The sequence below is a fragment of the Miniopterus natalensis genome, chromosome 12 (genome assembly GCF_054644295.1).
Source record: "Miniopterus natalensis isolate mMinNat1 chromosome 12, mMinNat1.hap1, whole genome shotgun sequence".
Lineage (NCBI taxonomy): Eukaryota > Metazoa > Chordata > Mammalia > Chiroptera > Miniopteridae > Miniopterus > Miniopterus natalensis.
In genome coordinates, this window is record NC_142092.1 from 8,847,330 (window position 1) to 8,865,813 (window position 18,484).

An 18,484-nucleotide genomic window follows, 5' to 3' on the forward strand; every position below is an offset into this window, starting at 1 on the left:
AAGCAGTAAGGAGATAACCAAATGGAATGAATCCAGCTTTAAATGTTCCCATTAAGTCTCATGAATTTAAGATCAGAATGATCCAGTCTTGGATGCATACAGGATGGAAAGTAAGCCAAAGTTCTATTCTCAAAATAATCATCATCATTATTATTATAATCATCATAATATAAAAATATAAGACCCCATGTGTGAAAAGTTTGAAGAACCTAATGAGAAGCTTTGAATTTGATCTTACCACATTGGGAAGTTACAAGTCATCTGAAAATAAAAAAGGATTACAATTGCCATAAACATAAATGCCTTTCATTCATACAGTCTATTTCCCCTTCAAGCATCCTGTAAGTTATACACAAACAGGCTCTAATAGAGCTAAGCACTTACTTACACTTTTAACAAATACTCTGGCACCTAGTACTGCACACACCCCGGCAGGCTCTGGGCAGATAGAGGTGGTGTCTAGTGAGGAAAGCAAGGGCAGATAAAGTAATAATCATCACACCACATGACAACTTACTATGCAATGAGAAGTGAGAGAATGAAAGAGAGTACAGTTAACCCTGTCTTGGAAGAATAGATGGCATTATAGAAGAAATGAGCTGAGTTGTACAATGACAAGACTGCATTAAAGGGGGAATAAAAAAATATCACTCTGGGGTCATCCCTTGAGGGACAAGCAGAGGGATCTAACGGCCACAGGAAATGAGGAACTCTGTCTTTATGTTCTAGTCAAGGGCAAATGCAGTGCTGAGCAATGGTGGTGACAAAGAGATTTATAGACATGAGAGAAGAGAGAAGGCTTGGGATTTGGATGACAGGGTTATGGACTGTGGGGTCAGGTAACACAAGTCCAGACAAAGTTGAGCATGGCAGTCTTGTTTTGCTCTCAGTAAAGAGTAAAGTACCTGACCATGAGACACGTTGACTGCCTTGGCAAGTTGAGCTTGGTGAGAGCACAGAGGCCTTCCTCAGCCCTGACTCACTGTGCCTTTAAGCCTTTGGCATCGGTAAAATATTGGGGATGAATATTCCACATGTAGATCATTGAAATGATTTTATAAGCTGGAAGAAAAGAAGAAATAAAAAAGACACTTCCCACAATGTCCGAAATGATAATGAAATCTCTCTAAAGTTTGTAAAATCTCCTAAATTTGGTTTTGAATTTTGCCCCCATCTTCTACTAGGATGTTTAGAGTTTAATGGCAACATTATTTATGTTAATAAAACATTCAAACAGCCAATATATAGAACAAATGAGAAATGTTCTGATAAATTATGGCTAACCATCTGATTAAATAGTATGCTGTCATTTAAAAGTTATCTTACAGAATTGGGGAGGGGATTTTTTTTAAAATTATCTTACATTTAAAGATATGAGAAACTATTCATAATGTGGAGAGAATAAAAGTTTACAGGCTATATATGGTTGAATTTTATTTTCTTCTTTATTCTTTCAGCATTTTCTAATTTTTCAGCAATTAACATTTATTCACTTTATAATCAAATAAATGCTTTAAAACTTTAATTAGCTGAGTACTAATAGTTAGCTGTATAAATTAAGAAAATGTATATATCCTCAAAACTCTACTTGCAAAAGAAGTCCTGGAATTCCAGAGACGGAGTTCGGATTATGTACATATGCAGTCTTCATATCAGGTTTGCCCATGGCACTGATTAGGACAAGGAATGTGCTATTAGGAGAAAGGCCCTCCTTTCTCTCCCACATGCTGAGGAAACTCAGCAATTTGGGGATTGACAATGATGATGAAGGTGAGATGGATGACTCCACTCAACATCCCTAGAGCCAGGGGGAACCATTACAATCAGACCAAACCACATGAACTCCATGTACAAACTGACTTAAACTTCTTTTACATTTTCCAATTTAATGGACCAAAAACACTCTTGCAAAACTCAGGAGATTGGCTCAGCCCAGTAGGTCCCTAACTGCAATGGCAAATTGTTTCATTAGCTTTGGGAGAAGGCAACAGGGCTTTCTCAGGCTGATCTGACAAAGAAAGCCTTAACTACAGAGCTAAAGACTGATGAAGCACCACGGAGGGAATTGCCTCTACGCTGGGATTGTTCAGGAAAGGGACCGAGAAAAAGGAGGGTATTATGCTGAAAGGAGGAAGGAGAGGAGGGGAGGACAAAAGTTTATTCATTATCCAAAATAGTGATTACTTCTCATGATGAAGAAAAAAAAAAAAAAGCAGCATCAGAGAAAAAAAAATAGAGTTGGACCCAGAAATGAAAATGACAGAAATAGATACCAAGGGCCAGGTGGATCTAGATCACTAGATGTACGTGTGATCAAGGGGTGGGATATTTTTTTTTTTTTCAGAAATATACAAAAAACAATAAAATTCTATGAGTTCAGTTTCATTCATTAGCCTTTAAAATGCTCTGTCCAAAATAAAATTTACAGCACTTGCCAACTCTTAATGGTCTTCCTTAAGCCAAGCATGATCAAAGTTGGCTTTTTCCTGGTAGCTGGAAGCCAAGACCAGGTTCCGAGAACGACACAAAAGCTGAAAGCCTCCAGGCAGAAGAGGTGATCCCCAGCACTCTCCCAGAGAGGAGGTCAGACATCTGGCAGCCACAGCTGGCCCCGAGCTGGGCAGCCGAGAGCAGGGGAGCCATGTGCAGATGGTTACAGAAACCTCCCAAGGAGAAGGGCAGTGAGCCGGGCAGAGATGAGTGTGGAGTGTGTGGACGGGCTGGCTTGTAGCGTGGAGTTCTGAGGCAGATGCAGCAGCTCACAAGAAAAGGTCCTTGACCCTCAAACGAAAAAGAGCTTTTCTATCCTAAGAAATCTCATTTAAGACCTAAAATCTAACTAAACTGTTGGTCTCTTTTTAAACATAACACATATTCGTTAGCTTCCTCCATACACTTTTCTAAATGACCTTTTCTCAAATACCAAATGAGAACAATAAAAAGCATTTCAATCTTTTTAAAGTATTTTAATAGTTTCTAAAATCATAATTCGTGGTGATTTTACTGTCGCTATAAATGGTGCTTCCCATTTGCGCACCTCTCCTCCAATGCCGTTGGCCTTTGACCAACTCACTCCCAGGTCCAACGCCCTCATCATTAGCAGCCTCGAACCTCCCTCCAGTCTCCATTTCCAGCACTTCCTCAGAGGCTGTGTGGGAGTGGCAGGACTCCCTTATTTCTCTCTTATGCCACCAAGACCTACAACCCATTGATCCAACTTTACCATGTCCCTTATCCAAGTCCCTCTTTAGAGCTTAGAGTCTGGCATTTGTCATTGTAACCACTCCTGTGAGTCTGCCTCAGCCCTCTTGCCCCGTCCTATCTGCTGCAGGGGGCCCTTTGGTGTGCCACCCTTCCAAATGGAGACAATCCTGCTCCCAGCTGCCAGAACTATTGATGCTGAAGACTCACAGCTCAGTTGCTCTCTGGGAATGGCCTTTGGCAAAAGGGAGTTGCTTCATCCACAGTTACACCCCATCTCCAAGGGCAGCCTGCCTCCGCGATGGGGGCACAAAGCCCTGGTCCCCTCACCTTGGTCCCAGACAACTCTGAATGGCCTGTTTGGCTCCATGTCTGCCAGTAGGCTGAGGTCTTGGTTCAGCTTCTCCCACCGCCCATAGCTTCTTTATAAGAGTCTTTCCAATAAACCTCCTGACAGCAAATTTCTTTCCAGGGAACTGGACTTAACACATCTAGCAAGCCCCCAACTATGCTTTATATGCCAGGGTCTCAGAAACAGAAGCCACCCTCCAAGGGCTCACCCAACAGTTCACAAGTTTGAGTGGAACAAGGAGAGTTGGTGAAGTGTGCAGGGACTAGTAACAGGGCTGGTACAGAAGAAACAAAGAATATCCTTTGGCTCTTCAGTTATTGATTCTAAATTTAAGTCACTCGTATAAAAACTGAGCATTTGTGACAGCAATGCTTCACCTTGGGTCCCACTCCAGCTGCACGAAAAATCAGTTAATTCTAAGAAATATGTACTGGACCTCTACTATGGGTGAGACAATATGTTAGGCACAGCACAACACCAAAAATAGCCAGTTGTTAACAGGACAATTCAAATCTTCAGCAAATTATTTTGGCTACATGATGCTGATTGATTTGAAAATTAAATTCTTCTGGAATCTGGTAAACAAATGAAAGTGTAATTGGCACACCATTCTCTACACAAGATTAAATGTAAGCGCAAGGATAAAACTGTCTGGCAGACATTTCCTTTAATGCAGCCACGAATGGAACTGTGTCAAACATCCTGAGAGGGAAACCACCTCTCTCCACTCCCACCTCCCACCCAACCGCCTTTTATGTTACTGTTCAACCCTTTCCTTTTTAATTTATAAATGAAGCTTCTCACTGCGCTCATGTTAAAATTTGGGACTTGATTTTAGAGTCAAATGCTTGTATTTTTTAATGAGGACGTTATATAGTGCCATGCAAACTGTGCTATATATCACGACCACTTGAGTGGCTAGGCAATATCCAATATATCAATTTCAGGAAATATGTCCGTGCAGTTTCTAATGGGGAATGTCCATTTTCAGAGATTTGTTTTTTCTCACTACCACCGTTTCTGATTTCACTGCTGGAGGACGCTCATTAGCTGTTCATCTTTCAATTAAATAGCGTTTCTTGCATGTTTGCCATGTTCAAGACTGTGGGATGCTGCAGGAACTCAAAGAGCTGGGAACCATGGTGAGGAAACAACCCCCTTCAATACTGAGTGGCAGTGACAGATCCTGTCCTTGAGACTGTGCTGAACCCACCGATGCCTCTGTTTCTCAGGATGGGTCACCAAAAAGCACAGGAAGAGATGATCACATTTTTCTTATATTTAGCACTTGATTTTAAAAGAGGATATTTTCAATCTGTGTCCTGGAGAAAACATTTTAGAAAAGGCGGCCAATCTTTGTTCACTGCAAAATAAACAGACCTTTCCAACAGAGAGAGGGCCTGCTTGGCTCTGTTTATTCCTGTCCTGAGGGTGAGATGAGCATGCTCCAGGTTCCATGCTAAATACAAAGTAGAGGAAGAAATTTAAAGTGAGATTTGAAGACCAAAAGTGATGTGACAGTTCATCAAAAGTGCATATTTCATGCTCAGCCAGAAAACAAGCATCAATAAATTTTTTCACAAATTTTAAATACCACAAAGTTTGGGAGGAAGGGAGGGAGGGAGGGAGGAAGGGAGGGAGGGAGGGAGGGAGGGAGGGAGGGAGGGAGGGAGGGAGGGAGGGAGGGAGGGAGGGACCATTAGGAAACTAGAAAATATTTTAAACTGAATGATAATAAAAACTCAACAGGTCAAAATTTGTAGGAAGTAACTTAAACAATCCTTAGAAATTTGTTCTTTTAAATGCCAGTATTCGAAAAAAAAGTTTATAATCAGTGTTCTAAGCTTCCATCTTAAGAAGCTGGGTAGAGTAAGAAGAGTAAATTATCCCCAAAGTAGAAAAAAGGAAATAATATAGGTAAAAAGAAAAATTGAAGCAGAAAATCAACAAAGCCAGATGTCAGTTCTTTGAAAGGTTTACTTTTTAAAAAATGTTTCAAATATATAGCACACATCCACTCCTACGCTTTGTTTGAGAAAAGAAACTGCTTAGGAGAGATTAAAAGCCATTAATACTTATTCCATTGAAAAGTGGAAGGGGTCATATTTATGTACGCAATAAACAGTTTGGCTTCATATGTCTAGTCAAGTGGTGTAGTCACAGAAAAAGACCTAAACCATACTTTAAATTGAAACACATGCACACATACACATATGTGGGAATTTGCCCAAAATGTTGCTACTTTTATTAAAAAAAAAATAAGATCCAAAGTTGCTTTTAAAAATAGAAGATTGTTATTTCATTTCTGTATTTCTTCATCACATCTATAAAACAGAGCTATTTGAAAAAAACTTTTGTAGCTACAGCTTCGACCCTTTTCTCTTCACCCTTGTTATAGTCCTCATGCTGCATTATTTTTTAGTATAAAATTCTCTGCATAACTAAAAAAGCTTCCAAGCCTCCACGAATGGCATGTTTGTCATAAATAATGTATTCAATATACAGTTTTAAAAATCTAGAACGTTTAAGCTCTTTCCACCTGACGGGATACTCCCCATATTCACGACAGGAACACAAGATCATGGGACACTCAGGGGAGTCCCCAAAATCCCGCCTAATCGTAGGCCAGTGGCAGTCACTCCAGGTGACTGTTGGCACAGTGGCTGGATGGGTGCCCTTGGCAGCCGGAGCCTCCCGGGCTGTGGGCAGAAACGCCGAGAAGGGAGTGCCAGGGAGGCCCGCCGTGGCGTCGATGGCAGCGCTGGCCTGTCAGCTCCGGGCCTCGTGCTGCTCCCTTCCCTGGGCTCGAAGGCCCGGCGCAGATAACAGGCCAGAAGAAGGCGGAAGACAGAAAACCGCCAGGGACTGGAGGAATTCAGAAACAAGTGTCAAGGCAAGGACAGACAGGAGCTGGCCTTCAGACTGGATGCGGGCGGAACTGCAAAGAGAACACTGAGAAGGGATAGCTGGAAGGCTTGCTGCGTCGCCAGTTTCATGAGCTGTGAGAAACAGCCAGTCTGCTTAAAGCTAGGCGCAGTAAGTTTCCTTTCCTACTCATTTATTCAATCAACAAATAGTTATTGAAGGCTGCACGTATCGGCTCCTGCCCTAGGTATGGAGAGAATCTGGACAGGCTTTCGTGGCGTTTATTTACATTCTCCTGGTAGAGGCAGAAAACAAAAGAGAAAACAGATTACAGGGATAGTTTCAGAACATACTGTCTCTCTAAGGGACAGAAACGCGGGGGAAGCGATAGGGTCTGACTCACACGGGGTGTGCAGTAGTCACACAAGACCCCAAGCTTGGAAATTCACACTCTGTAGTCACCATATTGATATTCTCAATAATTTTATCTTTGACTTGGTATTTTGTAAATGACATCTGATGGAACTATGTAGGGTGTGCCCAGGACAGGCTCTTGACATTTGTGCCCAGCAGGGGTTGGAAGCCAGTGAAGGGACACTTGGGGTGGAGCATGACCCCAGGAGCTTGTGAGTTCTCTCCATTGTGGGTCCACTTCTTTTGTGTCAGTTGTACAATTCCTCGTGTGGTCATTTGATTAGTATCTGTGTCTCCAAATAGACTGTGAGGTCCTTGAGGGCAGGGGACAGGTCTCTTGCCTGCAGCAGTGTCCTTAGCACCCTGCACAGGCCGTCTCAGTGCAGGCTTTCAGTCATGCAGAGCTAGGGGAGCGCAGGGGAGAGGAGAGTGAGCCCTGATAGGAGGAGCTGGTGGTGGCTGAGCTGAGCCTTCAGAAGTGCAAGGAATGGTGTGAGGATAGAAGAGCCTTGCCTAAGTGTAGAATTGCCCAAGTGTGAAAGCAAAGAGGAGGGCCAAGGTGAACAGCAGAAGGCCTTTCCTATGAATGCCAGGTCCTGAGTGTGAAAGGTGCCCAGTAGAGGGGCAAGATGCAGATCTCCTTAGTGAGCTTCTCAAAGGGCTTTTAATGAGTATTGTCCACTCATCCATAAAAACAGTAAACCAAACCTCTACTCTGAACATTCAGGGTAAAACCCAATAGGCTGGTCAGAAAAATATTCATGTGGAAATAGCCTTTAAGTATCATATCACGCTAACAAGAGCATAAATGAAGAAAAGAGCACTGCATAGTAGGCAACCTTTAAGACCTCAGAAGCCCACCTCAGTGTATCCGCACCAGTGTGAAGTCCCCTACCCTTGAGTGTGGGCTGGACTTGCTTCTAAAAATTCAAATATGACAGAAGCGATCAGGTGAGCAATCTGGGATTAGGTTATGGAAAAGCCCCCTCTTCCTCTTTCTCATGGGCTGCCCGCCTTGGGGGTGCCAGCTGCCATGGTGGACGGCAGCACAGCAGGGAGAGGCCCACAGGACAGGGGCCGAGCCCTGCCAGCACCCGCACAAGCGAGCTGAGGGGCGGAGGAGTCCGCAGCGGAGCCTCAGAGGAGGCCTGAGCCCCGCCCGACAGCTTGGGAGCGGCCTCATGGGAGATGGAGATCAGAGGTGTCTTGCTAAGTGCAACCGGATTCCTGACACACAGAAACTGGGAGACAAGGAGCACTTGCCATGTTAAGCCATTACATTTGGGGTAATTTGTTGTACAACACTAGATAATATACACTGTTAGGCACAATTCCTCAGCTCTAACCTATGCTGAGATTTGATGCCTGAGCACCAACAATATGCTAGACACGTTGGCACACAGCACGGTGCTAGCCGGAATGCCTGCCAGTGGGCTTAATAAGTAACACAAATAAAAACAAAAGCAAATGTCTTGCTGAGAAGTTTTTATAGCACTGGTTATTTGAGCAACACTTAGAAATCCATAATCATTACCAATATCCCTTCTTTAAAAAGAAACTCATGAAGGAAAAAGGAATTTGGACATTTTGATTCCTTTTTTAAGAATATGCTCAAGCATGTGTCCACAATATGTAATGCCAGTCAGCGTGGCCAGTTCTTCCTCATGCCACATTCACAAATGTGACTAACCCGCTGGATACACAGCCTTTGCAGATCCCGCCTGCTCTCCCTCTCTCTCTCGCTCCCTCCTTTCCTTCTTTCTCTCCTGAATATTATAGGTGAAACATAAGTATCCCTTTGTCCAATGAATAAAGTGTCCTTAAGTTATATATATATGTACACATACATGTATATATGTATATAGGCATATATATGTATATATATATGTGTGTATATATATATATATATTCAATACAAGCACAAAAATTTATTCCAAGTCAGATGTTTAACTTAGTACTAACCCAGCTCTGCAACATATTAAGTTCCTTAGAACAGTGCTTCTCAAACTTTATTTATACAAATCACTTGAGCATCTTGTTAAATGTCTGTTCTGATTCAGGAGGTCTGGGTGGGCCTGAGATTTTGCTCTTCTAACAAGCTTCCAGTCAACGCGGGTGCTGCTAGTCCTGGACCACGCTTGGAGGAGAAAGGCCTGAGTTAGCTCTTGTTTCTGGGCCTGGCCACCTGGAGGGCTGGGCTCACCAGCCTCTTAAATTCTATGACTCATGCCTTTCCCTCAGTCTGCCTTTCCTCGCCCTCCCCTGCGGTCCCCATTGCAGTAATTGGCCCACCAGTCACCGCCACTCTCCCGTAAACATTTGCCGGTCAGCCTCTCTCAGCCTCCCCCTCACAGGCCTCCTCATCGGATCCATTTGCAAGTCAATTTTACAACCTACATCCCAAGATCACTCTCCTCTTCACCTGTCCTTCCAGCCTCCACTCCATCTGGGCTACACGACCTCCTCCCCAGGTCAGTGTCACCAACCTTCAGGGCCGTTGATAAGACCAATCCAACAGCATCATGTCTCTGCTTAGCCCTTTCAATGCTCCTTACAGCGGCCTGTGCTCAGTTCTTCAAACTCCGCCTTAGAGGCACCTGCTTGGCCTGAAAACAGTTCTCCAACCTCGACACCCTGCGGGGTGGCTCGCCTCGGGGAAGCCTTGCCGGACCCTCAGTGAATCAGCTATCTCTATTAAGCTGCCTTTCAGCAGGCTGTATTTTTCCTTCACAGCTTTTATTACAATTAATTAATTAAATTCCGTCTGAGTGTCTGGTTTCTGTCTGGGCTGACATCCACACTCTCTGGGTCACCAGTCCGTCCTCAGGGCCCAGCACGGGGGTGGCGCATTCAGGCACATGATCAAGAGTCTTTGAATGGATGAAGATTTCCCACCTATGTTCAGAATTCCTCATAGATATCTCTACATTGTATTTATTTAGGTTATAATGGAAACTAAGGTCTCAGTTGAAGATTTAAAGTTGGCTTCTCGTATCTAACATGTTCATGGTGTCTTATAATTATTACTCAAGCTCCTTGACAGGAGGCTGTGCCTGCTGTGGCCCAGTGTGATAATAATTAGTGCATGGATGCAAGGGGCGTATGGCCCGTACCCTGAGGTTCCAAATAACTGACAATGGAATTCTAAATATTAACACGAACAACACAGAAAGAACACGTGTTTTCCAGGCCTCCTCCCTCAGAACTTGTTTGCTTCTGCACTTTTTTTCTAAACAATGAATTAAAGAAGTAAATTCCTTGTCTATCAAAACCCCAGACCAAGTCCCTGACACAGACAAACTTCATGGCCAAGGGGTGTCTATCTGGGGGTGTGAATGGAGGGTTGGGGAGCCCCATGTCAACAAGGTCTTCTGAGACCTGAATCCCACCAGAGGCAAAGTGTTTCTTTAGAATTTGGAGAGCTCTGTCAAAATTCAAATGCCCTTGAATAGTGAGCCGTTCAAGATTAGAGAAATCCCTTGTCCTCAAGTCGGAGATGTGTAGCCGCAGACAAAATAGGTGTATCTTTCTAGAGTATCTGTTTTTTCTACACTAACTTTAATGTAATTTATATTTTAAAGCAAAATAGAAATACTATAGAATAATTTCAAAATGTGAGTGAATCTTCAAACGGAAGGAGAAATTCAAGGAAATGCTATGAGAGCTACTTATTCAGTCCTAGGGTAGTAAGGACCCCTCTTGGGAATATTTCTAAAGCGCAGCCAAAGTGTTCTCTAAACCAAACCCCTCGGTCTGTGGGGCTGGTGGAGTATGGCACGTGCTTGCGGGGAGAGTGTGCAGGGACTGCTGTTCTGCGCTGTCCTTTCAGAGCAATAGGTCCTTTGTTTTAACCTTGATCTTTCAATAGCCATGACCAGGTCTGGATTTGCCAGCCTCCCTTGCAGCTAAGTGTGGTCCTGTGACTAAACTATGGCCAAGGTGATGTAAGCTGAAATGCGATGAGGCGATTTCTGGGAACTTCCTTTAAAGACAAGTGGCACATGTCCCCAAGTGCCTGTCCTTTTCCCTCTGCCTTCCTTCCTGCTGACTTCAGTTTCCCGAGGTGGCTGAAGCTGGAGCAACCAGACGTGGCAATGGGGGCTGCACACATGATGAATAAGCCAGAAGGGGCGGGACATCTACACAGGTCCTGGAGAGCTGACCCCAGACTTCTACAGAAAAGAGAAGTAGAAATCGACCTTGCTTAAGCCACTGCTGTTGGGGGTCTTCGTTACGTGTAAACCTAAACAAACTAAGAGAAAGGGCAAAATATTTGAAAAGTAATTTATCATCCTACCTGGGACACTTTGGGAGGGAAATGGAGCATTAAAACAATGAAAATTATGTCATTTTAAACTACTTTTTGTTGACTAGCAAGTTGGTTTTATTATATTGATGAATCTATAACATAGTTCAACTCAAAGACTCTTTCAAAAATAAACTTTCTAAAAATATAAGTAACTTATACCTACATAGTGAAACTCAAAATTGAAAACTCCTTTATAATGACTATCTGAATGTTAAAAAAACAACGTAAGTAGAAAGATCCTTGGGGCATATTCACGTGCTTTTTAAATAAAATTGCCAGCATTCCTCTCCAAAGTCACTTTTTATGGTTAATAAGTTTCAAAGTATTGACACCTTAAGTCATCTCAATAAATCATAATATTTTCAGTGGAGAAAAAAAAAATTCTTCACAAGTACAGAGGTACACAAATTCTGCTAACTAGAGAATTTTCTCAGCTCTAACTTTTTTAATCAAAATGTGTAAATATTTCCATCCAAACTAATATAGTTTCTGTCTTTTTAACCTCCACTCAAAATTCTTTTTATAAGGCCAAATGTGTCAAATGGGCCAAAGGTAAGTGCAGCAAAATATAGGATTTTAAATATTATTTCACTAGGGTCCAGAATTAAAATTTATCTAATTAAAAATACAAACTCCTTCAAAAGATTCTTCCCACAACTCAAGATTTTTAAAATGCAACTAAAGAATTTAAAGTTAAATGTCATTTACTTGAGCCCTCACTGTCTAATTTATTCAGTTCCTCGCTTTTGTAGGCACCTTATAGGCGCGTCCTGTTTCCAGCTTTGTTTTCAGCAGGAAGAATTTGTAATGCTTGTCATTTCAGTAAATGTAACAGCTAAAATTTTGTGCTCAGGTATCTAAATACTTTGATGACAGATTTCAAACTGAACAAAATGCAACCAAAATTTAGAACTCATTTACAAGAATGTTCACTATCTTTGTAAGACATTTAGGTTTATTTGCTAAATCGTTTTTCAGAGGCTCGACTATTTCTAAAATTCAGTGGACAATGGGCAGCAAAGGAGACTGTTCAGACTGACACACTCATCTTTTAAAACTCAACATCGACTTTATAGGACATTTTTGCAATTTACTTTAATTGTACATGTATTTTTAATTGCAAATTTTGAAAACTAACCATTTTCTTTTGATTGGTAGAATATTGCAATTTGTTTCACTGTAATTATGTCTGTACCACAACCGACCCTGGTACTTTTCTGTTCCATAGATACCTTCGCTTAGTAAGAACATTCTGACCACAAAGCTGTACTCCTTCAAAATTTGTATTTGTATTATCACTGCAAAAGCAATACTTTTATCTTCACTGTGGAAAACTTGAACTGAATTTACAATAATATTTGTACTAATGGTGAATTATTCATCTTTGACTGACTGGTCTTCAGAAGTTTTATTTTCATTCCATAAATTATATGAAAAGTAATCATTAACTGTTCTCTTTCTTCCTTTTATTATTCTTATTGAGGTCTAATAGAGAGTAAAATACAGAAATAGTAATGAATTTTACATGTATCTTTGCATGTATTTGCCTGTTTCCTCTACACACACACACACAAACACTAGTCTGAACTTCTGTTACCGTAGATTAGTTCTGTGTGTCCTTGAATGTCACCTAAATATAATCATACAGTGTCCACTCTTGTGGCTAGTTTCTTAGCTTAACATAGTGGATTTGTAAATTCATTTTGTTATTGCATGTGCTTGTGTTTCTTAGTTGCTGAGTAATATTCTGTCATATGAATGTCCCACAATTGATTTATGTATTCTCCCATTGATGAATATTTGGGTGCGTTCATTTTAGGTTATTATGAATAAAGATGGTGTGAGCATTTCTGTACAAGTTTGTCAACATATGCACTCATTTCTTTTGTGCACATACATAGAAGAAGAATTAGTGGGACATGATTTTCTTTTTAAAGGATCTAAGGACACTGATATAAAACTGATATCACTTAACTAATTGTAAGATTGTGCTCATGAAACCAATGCATTAACACCCATTACTTCATTTTTTATATATTCACAAAAGAACTGAGAATCAGAAATGAGCAAAAGTTATTTAGAAAAGTCATTCCATCCAAAGGAAAGTAGTGCCTCACAGGGGTGTGTCAGCACAGGGTCTGCAGCCACACGAAGGGAACTGCTGTTTCTAGACACTCATCTCCAAACAGCTCTGGCGTAGATGCTGGCATCTTTCCCGCAGGTTTATGTCTGGTTTCCATGGAGTCAATGCAGTCACAATGGCCCTAAGGTAGGTAAATGCTGACATTTGGGGAAGTTGCGTATTTATCATCAACTTTCTTGAGAAATGGAAACCCAGTACTTAAGGTTTCATTAAACATGCACTTTTTTTTCAGTACACTGCTGCTAAAAGAGTTGATTGTAAAGTTTTTTATAACATTACCAAACAAAAAATTATGTAAATATCTGTAGATTTATACCATGTGATAAATGACAATAAATGTAGCAACAAGGTTCAGATTCCCCAGGGAAGCTCAGCCTTTATTTCCTGCATATAACTCACATATAACCAATGGCTTCCCACATTTTCCACGGACCCTGAACACTGGACGCCCAGTAGCTTTGTGCACTGGAAGCAGCAGCATAGGCCTTGGCACAACTGGATGGCACCAAGTGGCCACCGAGGACAACAGCAGCAAATCCTTCTCGCCTCCACTTGAAACTGGGAGTTAGCCTGGCTTCTGGGCACACTTGGCATGGTCACTGGGGACCCAGCGCACTTTCCCTGAAGGGAGGTGCTGGCTGTTCTTAGTCTGGGGAGGATCAGGAAGAGAGAAGCCGGCTCTTCCTTTCAGACATACTGCATGCCATGTTGTTATGTGTCTCACACACTACTGGCTTAGCTTAACACAACCATTACTATTTCCTCACTAAGCAATAAAAGATCTTGGACCAGTGGTGAACCATAGAGGATCCCAGGATATTAGGCTGAAAATGGGCCTGTCCAAAACCAGAGGGAAGTTTGGTCATCCTATATAAAGGAGAGACAGAACAAAGAAAAATCGCCACTCCCATTTTATCTAGAATGAACCCCAAAAGGAAGGCATTAAAATTGTCCTCTTCTGCGAATGTCTTAACATAATATCACTTCCATGTTATGTTTCATTTTTATGTTTAATCCTAGGAAATATTGTATTTTTTCAAGAATTTTAATGTTCTGTAAAACAGACCCCAACAGTTACTAGGGATACTTGGAATTTCACTCATTTCACCCAGTATTTCTTTCTTCTCTGAATTTGGGCCAATAATGGCTCCGTAAGCAGTTCATGCTGTAACAGCCATAATCCCAAGACAACAAATACATGACAGACAAGCATGTCCCAGAGGCATAGCAATAGGTCTAATGTAGAATCCAGGATGAACCAGAAGGTGAAGCTAGTCCTGAAAATTAATCAACAAATGTTGAGCAGGTACAAGTTTTCCTGTCCTCCCCAGGCCTTCTCTGCCCCCCGCCTGCTTGTTGTGCATCTCTGCTCATGGCCCTTAGCGCACTTACCTGTCGTAGGTGACCATCTTGCCTGTCGTCCTTGGAATGGGAGCTTCTTGAGGGTTGGCTGTCAGGACTGTGTCCCTGGACCCAAATACAGAGCCTGGCCCAAGGTGGAGACACTGAGGAAGTGTTTGATGGGTGAACGAATCTTAATCATAGCTCTCAACTGGCTGGAGTGTATTAAAACTCAAAGAATGGATTTATTTTATTACAAGAATCTCCTCTTGTTTAACCTTCAGGGTGAGATTTCATTCAATGCCTGAAGCTGTATCTGCTAACATATTTTCTAGTTCAAACTACGGTTTTATAAATGGTGCCAAGTCTTTAATCAACCAATCAGCACTGTTCAGCATCTAGGGGATCACTGCACCCACATGCCTTCCATTCCCACTGCCTTCCGCTGTGTCCAGATAGAGCGCCTTGGGGCGCAGGGGAGAGGGAGCCTCTCCCCTTTCCAGGAGACCTTGATGCGCTTCTGTGTGTTATTGTAACGCGCGGCACCGAGAGATCAGACCACAAACCGAAAGTCCCACCCTTTTGGTCTGAAAGGTTTGGACACACACCAGTGTTTCTGGAAGACAAAGAGAATCTGCACACACGAGAACGTGGGGATGGCTGCTGCAGGCAGAGGAAGGCGCGTTCTGGAAGCACGGTGGAGGCGGATTAAAACCTACCAGTAAACACCAGGGTCAGGCAGGGCCTTGACTGCAGCAAAGGGACTTGGGAGCAGGCAGAAGAGGCCTGGAGGAGCCAGCAAAGCCCAGACACCGAGCTCCAGCAGCCGCTTCCCCTGCACATCAGATCCTGCTACAGCTCCCGCCTCTGAAGACAAAACCTCTGTGACCACATAAGAAAAAATCATTTTTAATTTCATTCCAGTTTCCAAACGAGTCCAAACTAAAACAAAGATTTTATGACTCTCCCCGTCTGCCATGCGGATTTCCGCCTCTGACAAATGCCAGGAATCCTTGTGGCTACTGTGGATGCTCAAACCGTTCATTAGGAGCGAGAGCGCCCTGCTGGAAACAGGCTCCGCTAAGGTAGCCGAGGCCACCACTTTGGACGGCGGCCAGGAGAAGACTTCTTGGCAACGGGGGCAGCAGCTTGAGGAATTTCACAATTGTTGCAACTCTCCTGTGCAGTTTAAGAAAAGCGTTTTCAATGGCAAGGAGGTGCGTGGAGCTACAAACGCAGATAAAAGGACTTCTCCAGAGAGCTGTGCTGTGCTGAAAATGAAAACGAAAACCCAACGACGCGCTGCCGTCGTCTAGCAGAGGCTCAGGGAGGGGCCACTGCCGTCTACGGGTCACCGGGCCACTGAACAAGAGGGCTGGCAAGAAGAAACTGAACTCAAATTCCGAGGAGCACAGACTTATTAATTTTCAGTTTAATTGGCATCAGACGTTTAGTGGGAGGAAAAGGTTTGTAGTGCGCATCAGACCTAATTGTATTTAACCAAGTAGGTCTGGAGAGCTAGGAAAGTGTCTCCTCTGGATATACGTGAGCCCGGATTGCTTCCTGCTGGGAAGTGTTTGGATAACGACGGGAAGAGGGAGGCTTCGAAGGGGGAGCATATGATTTGCTGCCATTTAGACAGAGAAAATGTGTACCCGTGGCGGAGGTCATTCCACTACCCAGCCAGCCACTGCAAGTCTGCTCCTAGGCCTAGGACAGTCGGTCACACAGAGAGAGGGAGAGAGAGAAGAAGGGGTGGGGGGAGAGAGATGGAGAGAGAGGGAGAGAGAGCTATATATATATAATGAACGTGTGGTTTCGTTAAAAGTACTGCAGACTTTTAGCCCTGGCTTGTTTGGTTCAGTGGTTAGAATGTCAGTCTACAAACTAAAGGGTCTCGGGTTTGATTCTCAGTCAAGGACACTTACCTGCGTTGCAGGTTCGATCCCCGGCCCTGGCCTGAGCTTATGTGGAAGGCAGCCAATCGACGAGTCTCTCTCACATCTATGTTTCTCTCCCCCACCGCACTTCCACTCTCTAAAAATCAATGGAAAAAATGCCCCTAGGTGAGGATTAGCAAGAATAAAAATAAAGAAAAATAATGCGGACTTTTAAAAATGCATATACAAACTGGTGAAAACCAAATAAGGTTTGTACCTGAGTGAGTAGTATTTTATCAGTGTTGATTTCTTGGTTTTAACATCTAAGATATTATCATTGGGGGAAGTATAGGAATGCTTTGTACTGTCTTTTGTATCTTCTTGTGAGTTTTAAACTATTTCAAAACAAAAATTTATAATTAAAACAAAAAGAGTAAGGTGTAAGATACATTCTCAACGTGTCACATGTTGAAGGTGATTGCGTCTCCCGCAGCAGGGGCCCAGCATGGCCGAGCGGAGGCGAACTGCCCCGCTGACTTACTGACTAACCCGCTATGATCGAGTGAGTGACAATAAATTTCCACACTATTGCCATTACAGGTTGGGTGTCTTTGTTCCCAGCCGAGCCCACCCAGCAAACACAGCCTCTCTCCTCTGCCTTCTAGCCCACATCAATGCATATAGACTTAATGGACGGAGCTCCATTAAGTAGTTTCTTCTCTATAAGAAGAGAGGGAAGAAGGCCAAACTGTAAAATGAGCTAAGCTTGTCTAAAACACTGACGGCCATCTAAATGTCCATCTTTAGTTATGTTCACATAGCAGGTGCTGTGTGGGCAGAACTTCAGCTCAGAAGCTACAATTCAAGAGTTGTCTTGTAGGTGGAGACAGGAAGACCCCTTAGAGCAGGACAGGATCACTTGGTCATGCAAATAGAAGGAGCCCAAAAGCCCTTTGTCCTGAGAAGGAGTGTGCTGGGGCCTGGCAGAGGCTGCCTTCCATGGTTTGCAGAGCTGAAAGATGGGTAAACTTGTACTGGAAATCAAGAGAGAGGAACTCAACTCCCCCTTTACTGGATTCAGCGCATTGGAGCTGGAGTCTGCTGTCAGGAAAAGTACGAAGGGCCTAAAAAGAGAACTCACCATGAGGGGAGGGTGTGTGGCTGGAACCTGGGCACACACTGGGGCCTGGGTATTCTGGAGGGGAAGACTCCTTCTGGGCCAAAGTGTGGCTGAGCCCAGACAGCCTGTCTGATCCAGCCAGCCTGCTTTGGACATGACTTTTCAGTGTAAACCCACAGCCTCTGGCATTGGAAGACCAAGAATCGAGCACAATAGTTCAGGAACTAGGGCTGTCAATCACGGAAACACCCACCCAACAGAAGCAGCACCTCATCAGTGCACAGGGAACAAACTGCTGCAGGAACAATGGCCCTGGGGGCAAATCAGATTTTCCAAGTGTCTGCACCCAACAAGACAGCACCCTTGAACTGGGTAAGACCTCTTGAATCTTGAAAAAATGACATGGGGGTGGGGATGGTGGGTAGGTATTTCGAAGAAACTGGATGCCCTGCTAATTTAATATTCATTTGACAGTTAAAAATAGCCATGACCATTTTTTACAATTCCAAACTGTAGAATAAATTATACTTGCTTCTCTTGGAAAACACATAAGGAAGGCATAGACCTACATCAAAGCCTACAGTATGTTGTTGATGGATGGCAAAAGGCAAGTATGAAAAAGAAGCATGAAGTCTGCATCTTCTTTCAAAGATATTGCCATTTAACCCTAAAAAGGTAAATGAACGTCGGTAAGAGGGAACTGGGCCCCAATATAGATACAGCGCAAGAAAACGCGTGCTCTCAGGTGACTCCTAATCTCCTGATCTGAACCTGAGACTAACGGTGGGACCAACCCCCGCCAGTGCCCTTGGAGGATAATGGAGACCAGGAAGGGTCAGCCGACAAGAAATGGGCAAAC